Raw genomic sequence first — 8,444 nt, 5'->3', positions numbered from 1 at the left:
TACCATAAACCATCTTATACGGAGACATACCCATAGGATTTTTGTTTGCAGTTCTATAGGCCCATAATGCATCATCAAGTTTCTTGGATCAATTCTTCCTAGATCTATTAACAGTCTTTTGCAAAATTAACTTAAGCTCTCTATTACTCAATTCTACTTGACCACTAGACTGTGGGTGATAAGGAGATGCAATTCTATGATTAACATCATACTTAGCAAGCATTTTACGAAAAGCACCATGAATAAAATGTGAACCACCATCAGTCATTAAGTATCTAGGGACTCCAAACCTCGGAAAAATAACTTCTTTAAGAATCTTAATAGAGGTGTTATGATCAGCACTGCTAGTTGGAATAGCTTGTACCCACTTAGTGACGTAATCAACAACAACTCAAATATGTGTGTACCCATTAGACAAAGGAAACGGTCCCATATAATCAAAGCCCCAAACATCAAATGGTTCAATAACAAGTGAATAATTCATAGGCATTTCTTGACGTGTACTAATATTACCAATTCTTTGACATTCATCACAAGACAAAACAAACTTACATGCATCCTTGAAGAGAGTAGGCCAATAAAAACCGGATTGCAATACCTTATGTGCAGTTCTATCTCCAGCATGTCCTCCATAAGCCTCGTAGTGACACTTGTGTAGGATCTGTTCCTATTCATGCTCAGGTACGCAACATCTAATAACACCATCTACTCCTTCTTTATAAAGATGTGGGTCATCCTAGAAGTAATGTCTTAAATCATAGAAGAACTTTTTCTTTTACTGGTATGTGAAACTAGGTGGTATAAACTTAGCAACAATATAATTAGCATAATCATCATACCATGGAGCAGTACAAGAAGAATTTATCACAACTAATTGTTCATCAGGAAAGCTATCATCAATAGGTAGTGGGTCATCAAGAACATTCTCTAACCTAGACAAGTTGTCTGCAACGGGGTTCTCAGCTCCCTTTCTATCAATAATATGCAAATCAAATTCTTGTAGCAAGAGAACCCATCCAATAAGTCTAGGTTTAGCATCCTTCTTTTCCATAAGATATTTAATAGCAGCATGATCAGTGTGAACAGTTACTTTAGAATCAATAATATAAGGTCTGAACTTATCACAAGCAAACACAACTGCTAAAAATTCTTTTTCAGTAGTAGCATAATTTCTTTGAGCACTGTCTAGAGTTTTACTAGCATATTGAATAACATTTAATTTCTTATCAACTCTTTGTCATCGAACAGCCCCTACAGCATAATCACTAGCATCACACATGATTTCAAATGGTAAATTCCAATCAGGAGGGTGAACAATAGGTGCAGAAATCAAAGCTTTCTTAAGTATTTCAAATCCTTCTACATAGTCATCATCAAAATCAAAAGGAACATCATTTTGTAAGAGATTAGTCAGAGGCCTAGAAATTTTAGAGAAGTCCTTAATGAACCTCATATAAAAACCGGCATGACCAAGGAAACTTCTTATACCTTTAATGTCCTTAGGACACGACATCTTTTCAATAGCATCAAGTTTACCTTTATCAACTTCAATACCTCTTTCGGAAATTTTATGCCCCAAGACAATACCTTCATTAACCATAAAGTGGCACTTCTCCCAATTCAATACAAGATTAGTTTCTTCACATCTCTGCAAAACTCGATCAAGGTTGCTTAAGCAATCATCAAAAGAAGTTCCGTAAACGGAGAAATCATCCATGAAAACGTCAACAATCTTTTCATAAAAGTTAGAGAATATAGCAATCATACATCTTTGAAAAGTAGCAGGTGCATTGCATAAACCAAAAGGCGTACGTCTATAAGCAAAGGTACCGAAAGGGCAAGTAAAAGTTGTCTTTTCTTGATCCTCTTTTGACACAGGTATTTGAGAGAAACCAGAATAACCATCTAGAAAGTAGAAATGTGTATGTTTGGATAATATTTCTAGCATTTGATCAACAAAAGGTAAAGGGTAATGATCCTTTTTAGTAGCTTTATTTAATTTGCGGAAATAAATTACCATTCTATAACCTGTAACAATTCTTTGTGGGATCAATTCATTTTTATCATTAGGAATAACATTAATACCTCCCTTCTTGGGGACACAATGGACATGGCTTACCCACTGACTATCAGCAACGGGATAAATTATACCTGCCTCCAGAAGCTTTAGTATTTCTTTTCTTACCACTTCTTTCATCTTAGGATTTAACCGTCGTTGGTGATCAACAACCAGTTTCGCATCTTTCTCCAATTTTATTTTGTGCTAGCAGAGAGTGGCACTAATGCCCTTAAGATCATCAAGAGTATATCCAATAGCAGCACGGTGCTTCTTTAGAGTTTTCAATAATTTATTTTCTTCTTGCTCTGAAAGGTTAGCACTAATAATAACAGGATATGTCTCTTTCTCATCAAGATAAGCATATTTAAGAGTATCAGGTAAAAGTTTAAGCTCAAGCAGGGGATCACCCTTAGGTGGAGGAGGATCCCCTAGGATTTCAACAGGCAAGTTGTGTTTCAAAATAGGTCCCTGTTTAAAGAATACTTCATCTATTTCCCTTCTTTCATTCATAAACATATCATTATAAGTGATAGTCTTTTCTTCAACTTTAATAGGTTCAACTACTTTTACTTCAATGGGAGGATTATATTTAAACCACTTCTCCTTAGGAAGATCAACATGAGTAGCAAAGGATTCATAGAAAGAAGCTACTAGCTCAGAGTCAAGTCCATATTTAGTGCTAAATTCACGGAAAACATCGGTATCCATAAAAGATTTAACACAATCAAACTTAGGTGTTACACCTGACTCCTTACCTTCGTCGTGGTCCCAATCTTCAGAGTTGCGTTTAATTCTTTCCAATAAATCCCATTTGAATTCAATAGTCTTCATCATGAAAGAACCAGTACAAGAAGTATCGAGCATGGAGCGATTATCGAGAGAAAGCCGAGCATAAATTTTTTGAATAATAATTTCTATTGAGCGCTCATGATTGGGGCATGAATATAACATTGACTTAAGCCTCCCCCAAGCTTGAGCGATGCTTTCTCCTTTGCGAGGCCAAAAATTATATATACAATTACGATCACGATGAACAAGATGCATAGGATAAAACTTCTGATGAAATTCCAATTTCAATCGGTTGTAGTACCATGATCCCATATCATCACATAGCCTAAACCATGTCAATGCCTTTACCTTCAAAGATAAAGGGAAGACCTTCTTATTGATAACATCCTCGGGCATACCTGCAAGCTTAAATAATCCACAAACTTCATCCACATAGATTAGGTGCAAATTGGGATGTAATGTTCCATCTCCCGAAAAAGGATTAGCTAGCAGTTTCTCTATCATACTCGAAGGAATATCAAAGTAAACATTTTTAGTAGGTTCAATAGGTTGAGGAGCAACTCTTTGCTCTACTGGTCGGGGTGAAGATACCCCGAACAAGCCCCTCAAAGGATTATGTTCCATAGTAACAAGTGACAGTAAATTTCAGCACACTATATAAATTTTTCCTTACCAAATTTCACCTACCAAAGGCGCTTCACTCCCCGGTAACGGCGCCAGAAAAGAGTATTGATGACCCACAAGTGTAGGGGATGTATCGTAGCCTTTTTGATAAGTAAGAGTGTCGAACCCAACGAGGAGCAGAAGGAAATGATAAGCGGTTTTCAGCAAGGTATTCTCTGCAAGCACTGGAATTATCGGTAACAGATAGTTTTGTGATAAGGTAATTTGTAACGGGTAACAAATAGTAAAAGTAAATAAGGTGCAGCAAGATGTCCCAATATTTTTTGTATTAAAGGACAATCCTGGACAAACTCTTATATAAAGGAAAGCGCTCACGAGGACACATGGGAATTATCGTCAAGCTAGTTTTCATCACGCTCATATGATTCACGTTCGGTACTTTGATAATTTGATATGTAGGTGGACTGGTGCTTGGGTACTGTCCTTCCTTGGACAAGCATCCCACTTATGATTAACCCCTATTGCAAGCATCCGCAACTACAACAGAAGTATTAAGGTAAACCTAACCATAGCATGAAACATATGGATCCAAATCAGCCCCTTACGAAGCAACACATAAACTAGGGTTTAAGCTTCTGTCACTCTAGCAACCCATCATCTACTTATTACTTACCAATGCCTCCGTCTAGGTCCAAACAATGGTGAAGTGTCATGTAGTCGACGTTCACATGACACCACTAGAGGAATGACAACATACATCTCATCAAAATATCGAACGAATGCCAAATTCACATGACTACTTATAGCAAGACTTCTCCCATGTCCTCAGGAACAAATGTAACTACTCACAAATCATATTCATGTTCATAATCAGAGGGGTATTAATATGCATAATGGATCTGAACATATGATCTTCCACCAAGTAAACCAACTAGCACCAACTACAAGGAGTAATCAACACTACTAGCAACCCACAGGTACCAATCTGAGGGTTTGAGACAAAGATTGGATACAAGAGATGAACTAGGTTTTGAGATGAGATGGTGCTGGTGAAGATGTTGATGGAGATTGACCCTCTCCCGATCAGAGGATCGATGGTGACGATTTCCCCCTCTCGGAGGGAAGTTTCCTCAGCGGAACAGCTCCACCGGAACCCTAGATTGGTTCCGCCAAGGTTCCGCCTCGTGGCGGCGGAGTTTCTTCCCGAAAGCTATGATTTTTTTTCTCGACGAAAGACTCCATATAGCCAAAGATGGGCATCAGAGGGCTGCCAGGGGGCCACGAGGCAGGGGGCGCGCCCAGGGGGGTAGGGCGCGCCCCCACCCTCATGGACGGTGGGTGGCCCTCCTCTGGTACTTCTTTTGCCCAATATTTGATATATATTCTGAAACATGCTCCCGTGAAGTTTCATGAATTTTGGAGATGTGCAGAATAGGTCTCTAATATTTGCTCATTTTCCAGCCCAGAATTCCAGCTGCCGGCATTCCCCTCTTCATGTAAACCTTGTAAAATAAGAGAGAATAGACATAAGTATTGTGACATAATGTGTAATAACAGCCCATAATGTAATAAATATCGATATAAAAGTGTCGGATCATGGGTTCCGGCAAAACCCCTAAGGTTTGAACACTGGGGTGCGCGTGAAGATCTCCCCCCTACCGATCCACGTCCTAACTCGGCTAAGATCTTACGAACTAACTCGGTGAACTCGCAACACAAAGGACACAAGATTTATACTGGTTCGGGCCACCGTTGTGGTGTGATACCCTACTCCAGTGTGGTGGTGGTGGATTGCCTCTCGGGCTGAGGATGAACAGTACAAAGGGAAGAACAGCCTCCTGAGTCTAGGCCGGATGGTAACAGGAGACAAGGGACACGAAGTTTTACCCAGGTTCGGGCCCTCTTGATGGAGGTAAAACCCTACGTCCTGCTTGATTAATATTGATGATATGGGTAGTACAAGAGTAGATCTACCACGAGATCGGAGAGGCTAAACCCTAGAAGCTAGCCTATGGTATGATTGTTGTTGTCTATGTTGTCCTACGGACTAAACCCCCCGGTTTATATAGACACCGGAGAGGGTTAGGGTTACACAAAGTCGGTTACAATGGTAGGAGATCTGCATATCCGTATCGCCAAGCTTGCCTTCCATGCCGAGGAAAGTCCCTTCCGGACACGGGACGAAATCTTCAATCTTGTATCTTCATAGTCCAGGAGTCCGGCTGAAGGTATAGTCCGGCTATCGGAACACCCCCTAATCCAGGACTCCCTCAGTAGCCCCTGAACCAGGCTTCAATGACGACGAGTCCGGCGCGCAGATTGTCTTCGGCATTGCAAGGCGGGTTCCTCCTCCAAGTACTTCATAGAAGATTTTGAACACAAAGATAGTGTCCGGCTCTGCAAAATAAGTTTCCACATATTGCCATAGAGAGAATAATATTTACACAAATCTAATCTGCTGACGTATTCCGTAGTGTGACACACCACGGCCAAGCCTTTATCCGAGTCGTTTCATTATCCCACCTCAGCGCGTCATGCGAGGCGGTTTCCTTGGCACGTCTTGTCAAAGCAGAGATCGTGTCCCCTTATTCCGGGATTCTCATCAATACGGGCGTGGGTAACCCAACCGCGCCATTGATTACGGCGCTTGGAGAAAAGCGAGTTTTACCAGGTTGGTGGGGACACGTAGTTGCGTCCACCCATATAAGGGGATAAGGATCCACCTTTTCACCTACGCCTTCTTCCTCCTTTGCCTATCCATTCTCGCGCACTCGACCTCCAGCGCCCAAGTCCGCACTCCCACCTCAACCTTCTCTAGCCATGTCCGGAGCAGGAGGCAAGTGGATGGTCTCCTCCGTCACGGAGGGACACATCAAGAAACTGAGGAAGGCCGGATACTTGTCGAACAACATCGTGCACTGGATTCCCGAAAAGGGGCAGCTCATCCCCACCCCTAGGCCCCATGAGAGGGTGGTGTTCCTCCCCCATTTCCTCCGCGGACTAGGCTTCCCTCTCCACCCATTTGTCCGGGGGCTCATGTTCTACTATGGCCTGGATTTCCACGATCTGGCCCTGAACTTTGTCCTCAACATCTCGGCGGTTATCGTCGTGTGTGAGGCTTGCCTCCGCATCCGCCCCCATTTCGGCCTATGGCTCAAGACTTTCAATGTCAAGCCGAAGGTGGTGCGCGGCAACCAGGCAGAGTGCGGAGGCGCCATGGTGGGCAAGATGGCCAACGTCTTATGGCTCGAGGGCTCCTTTGTGGAGACCCTAAAGGGGTGGCAATCGGGGTGGTTTTATATCACCGAGCCGTGCGACCCCAAATGGGTCGCAGCCCCCGATTTCCGATCCGGACCCCCTTCGCGGCTCACCTCCTGGAAGGAGACGGGCCTGTCGTGGGGTAAAAAAGGAGAGCTGACCGGACTCCAAACATGCATCCAAACCCTGGTGGACAAGAAGCTCAAACTTGTCAACGTAGTCCAGGTTATGCTCATCCGCCTGATCCTCCCGTGTCAACAACGGGCTTTCAACCTGTGGGAGTTCGACCCGGCGCGGCACCAAACTCTGAGCAGGCTCTTCGACACGACGTACGAAGATGCCTGGAAGGTGCTTTTCAAGGGTGCCGAGGCCCCCGCATCCGCTACCAAGGATCGTGGATTCAGTACGCAGCGTCACGCTCATGCGGTAAGCTGTTTTTTTTCCTTTTACAGGGTATCAGTTTTTCATAGTTTGACTCCATGCGGGATCTAAGCTCCCTTACCTTTGACAGGATTGGCAGCTGACGTCCGGACAGATCAACTGTCCGGCTCCTTTGCCCGAAGGCCTAGCGGACGCTTGCTTGGCGAAGCTGCTGGTTCCGGCACCCTATGTGGTGCCGGAGAAGAAGGCCGCGAACACATAAACGTGAGTTACTTGTTACTTACCCGAATCTAGAGCTCTCCAAGAGCGTTCGTAGATCTTCCCCGGAGTGTGTCCGATGTCGCCGCATTCTATCGAGCCGAGGAGGGCAGATCGACAGAGAAGGTGTTCTGGTCTTAGTATGCTGAGGCCGGACACCCCGTGCCCCTGAGCGACTAGCTGAAGCAGCTGGTCGAGCTTCACAAGGCGGCCGAATAGGCCATGAAGGGCCTCCTAGTTCGGCTGTGGCCTGGAGAGGCTCTGCCTGGGACCTTTTTCGGGCTGGTGCGGCGGCTGGTGGAGGCCTGTCCAAGGCTCGAAGTCATCAAGCGCTCCGTCTGCATTGAAGGTGCCCGTAGGGCCCTTGCCCGTGCTAAGGTGCACTGGGGCAAGCTGGATGCTGAGAAGCTTGTGAAGGACGGGCCACCGCCGGGGAAAGAGCACCGCAAGCCCGAGAATTATTATAAGGATGTTCTCAAGGGTGCCTGCCTTGTGGCGGATGAATGTTCTAGGGATGTAATTTTTGAGTGAAACTTGCTCGTTTTGTCCTGTGTGCTGAAAACTTGTTCATATGCGCTAAGCAATGCTGTTGGAATTTAAAATATTACCTTCTGTGCGGCTGTTTATCAATTCTGAGAGATGGCAAGTCGTCGGCTTCTGCCCCCGTGCCGCTAGTGCTGGGGTGTTCGGGGATAAATCTGAGCGCTCTTTTTCCCATGTTTGGGTCCTTCGAGGGAGGCGCTCAGCCCAACGAACAAGGCAATCGGACTATAATGCATGAACACTCTCACTTAGCCATAGAATTCTATAATTTTAAATTTCGGCGAAGCCCCTGGTATTCGGAAGACCGAGTTCGGGGCCCTATCCACGCCTTGGCCGGACAGAGCTGGCTCCTCGCTCTAAGCGGCATAAGTTGTTAGGGACTCGAAAAACCTCTCGAACAGCGACCAGCTCTCGCTTCATCATGACAGTCAGTTTTAGCTTTCTCCACTAAGGTGCTCGACCCAGCTCAACTGGGGCACAATCGCAGTGGTTCTCCTAGTGCTACCTTAGCTGATATAGCGGAACGTAAGGC

Source organism: Triticum urartu, chromosome 2 (genome assembly GCF_003073215.2).
Source record: "Triticum urartu cultivar G1812 chromosome 2, Tu2.1, whole genome shotgun sequence".
NCBI lineage: Eukaryota > Viridiplantae > Streptophyta > Magnoliopsida > Poales > Poaceae > Triticum > Triticum urartu.
The sequence above is the reverse complement of the archived record's forward strand: the minus strand, read 5'-3'. Positions refer to the sequence as shown.